Here is a 2,976-nt window from a genome sequence, read left to right as displayed (position 1 = left end):
TGCCAGTCTCAGAATCCCTTTTTTATTTCAGTGAACAGTGCTGATGTGTTGAGCTCATTTCAGTAGCTGGATGCTTCCTACCCTAATAGGAGCATTGGCCCAGGAGCCTCCTCAGCTGTGTATGCAAATACGTTCCTGTCAAATCCTAACATCAGTTTGACATACATGCTTCAACATAGTTGAATTCCTGTGGAAATTATTCAGGTGAAGAATAGGGCAGATGGAATGGCACCACACAAGTACGGGAAAAGCTGAAACAGTAAAGAAGTAACAAGTCAGCAAGCATAATAAGTCATGGAGAGATTGGCTGGAGAGCGGGAAGGGGCCATGTCATGCACAGGCTTGGAGGTCCATGGTAAGGGGCGAAGATTTTATTCTAAGCGCAGTAAGAAGCTGTTGAGGTACTTAGTTCAAACAGAGTGCACGCCTGGTTTACGAAAGTCACTAGTGTAGTCATCCATGGGAAAAACAATTTAAATGTGTTCAGATGTCTTTTGTTAAGTTGAATAAGCAATTTGTCAATTTCAGTGTATTCAATGAATTGCTTTGATAGGCATCTCCTGTATGTCACACATCCAAGGAGGAAACGCACCTGTGTGCATCAGAGGGGGCTCTCCATAGACTTCTCTCCTCCCACTGCACAGAGCTGCAGAGTTCTCTGGCAAGTAAGTATCCCTTTCATGGGTTCTAGTTTCTCTTTTGTACTCTTGTGCTATTATGTATGAGTTTCATTATGTGTGTGCTCCCCAAATAACTGGACCTATCATGTCTATTAAAGAAACCAATGGACATTCTGACTCTTAGAAATGATTACTTTTGCTTAAGAAAACGTTTGGCTCCTGTAGGAGTAGGTAATATGGTAGAGGGGTAAGAGTGGATGGGAAGGTAAGTCAGGGGTCAATTCAGTAGTCTAAGTGAGAGAGCACGGGTGCTTGGGTTAGATTTGTGCTAATGAACACGAAGAACCATGGGTGACTTAAGATATATTTTGGAGGAAAAAACTTGAATTAACGATGGATTCAGTTAAGGAAGGCATACAGAGAGAATAATCAAGTATAACTTCCAGAGTGCTGGCAGAGTACTGGTTGCATACTAGTAAGGCTTATTGCATGAATGAGAAAAGGGGGTATGATAGCCACGACATGTACAATGCTTTCCAGTTTTAAAATATTTGAACCTACATCTTAAGATATGGTAGGACAGGGTTTGTTATTTTACCTTCTTTGCAGACGTGGAAACAGAGGCTCACCGCCTCATAGTTCTGCTTTTGCCAGTCTGGAGACGGGTCAGAGACAAAAGATGTGATGTGGGAAAGAGGGAGGACAGACACAAAGAGGTCAGAGGAATCCTAGAGAAGAGGAAGTTAGAAGGCGGCGAGGAAAGTTGTGCGGGGATGGGGAAGAGACCTGGCGTAGCCGGTACTTGCGGGAGCTGTGGGAGGCACAGTGCGCTCTGAGTGGTGTGGGTGTAGGTGAGGGTAGGATCTCCTTTTCATGTGCTTGAAGAGATGTAAGGGAAAGATTGTTTTGTTTTGTTTTTTTGGTGGGGGTTTGTAACGACTTTTGATGGGTGAGGTATTTCTGCTTCTGTGTGATTCCAGGTAGAGACTGAGTTCATTAAGATTCCAGCTTTCATGCTGTTCATATCGTTTTGTTGCCTTGAGCACACATGTGAAATGGAACTTGAATGACGGCTGATTTGGAAAGCGGAGCATGATTTGGGGGCAGTGAGAAAGTGCGTTTGACCAGTTTTATATTAAACTTTGTGAAAGACAAGTTGGACAGGTCCATTAGATACAGGTTATAGAAGGCCTGGGAAAGAATGTGAATTGAAATCCTTACTCACCAGATGTGCTGTAAATGCTCTGTCCTGCTGAAAAAAATTTTTAGAAATATAGAAAATTATTAAGATGATAAAAAATATTCATAGTACCATCAAGTGGGAAAAAACTTTTACTATTTTAGGGTGTTTCTTCTAGCCTTTTATATGGGTGCATGTATAAACGTGTATAAAAACTTCATAATATTTTAATAATTGAAATTATATACATAACATTTTACAACATATTTAAAGTGCTCGGTGGACACTTTCATATTAAATAATCTTCACAAAATAATTGTTGAGGGCAACACAGTAGTTCATCATATGGGTGAACCATGAGTTATTTAACCCTTTCCTCACAGACTTTATTTTAGCTATTCTGCCATTCCTCTAGTGAATCTTATCATTTGCTATTTCTTTTTTAGCCATTATAAATGGCGCTAATTTGGTACGTGATAAATTTTTCAGAATTAGAATCTTTTACTGGTCAGAGGTAGGTGGACACTGGTGCCCACTTTGGCAGCACATCTACTAAAATTGGAACAGTACACAGATTCGCATGGCTCTTGTGCAAGGATGACATGCACATTCGTGAAACGTTCTATATATTTGGATGTCAACGAGATGGTGATCATTTCACAGTTTATACAAACGTCAAATCACCATGTGTTGTAGCTGAAACTCATGTAATATTGTGTGTCAATTATACCTTAATTTTAAAAAAGTAACGGACACTTTTAGAGCCCTTGGTAGATGTTGCCCAATGGCCGTCTAGGTTTGAACCCCTTCGGTTGCCTTTTAGCAAATGATTGGATTTCCTATTTCACTGTCTCCTCCCCAATACTGGGAATTAACTTTTAAAACATGAAAAATAATATCTCATGGTTTTCCTTTGCATGTCTTTGGTTCCTAGAGAGTTTATTGGCTATTTTTCTTTCAAAACTTACATTCATGTGTTCTGTTTATCTTTCTGTTCTGTCTTCATCACTTAAGATAGCTTGGACCCAAAAGAGAGCGGTAACTAAATAAATATTTTTACGGTTGACTGAAAATCCATTGGACTACCACCCAGGAACCAGTAATACATACAGTTTTTGTGGCTCCTCTTCTATCCATCTTCCCAAATTTAATGATTTCTCCTATGAGATGTAGTAT

At 39.9% G+C, this 2,976-nt stretch overlaps 1 non-coding gene across 1 annotated transcript; it reads left to right on the top strand.

Moving 5' to 3' along the window:
* The first annotated feature begins 2,328 nt into the window (after positions 1 to 2,328).
* Positions 2,329 to 2,432, top strand: LOC136127733 (U6 spliceosomal RNA). The gene has a single exon (XR_010656183.1). It is a non-coding gene; the product is annotated as a U6 spliceosomal RNA (small nuclear RNA).
* The last annotated feature ends 544 nt before the right edge of the window (positions 2,433 to 2,976 follow it).

This window comes from Phocoena phocoena, chromosome 8, assembly GCF_963924675.1.
Source record: "Phocoena phocoena chromosome 8, mPhoPho1.1, whole genome shotgun sequence".
Classification (NCBI taxonomy): Eukaryota; Metazoa; Chordata; class Mammalia; order Artiodactyla; family Phocoenidae; genus Phocoena; species Phocoena phocoena.
The sequence above is the reverse complement of the archived record's forward strand: the minus strand, read 5'-3'. Positions and strand labels throughout refer to the sequence as shown.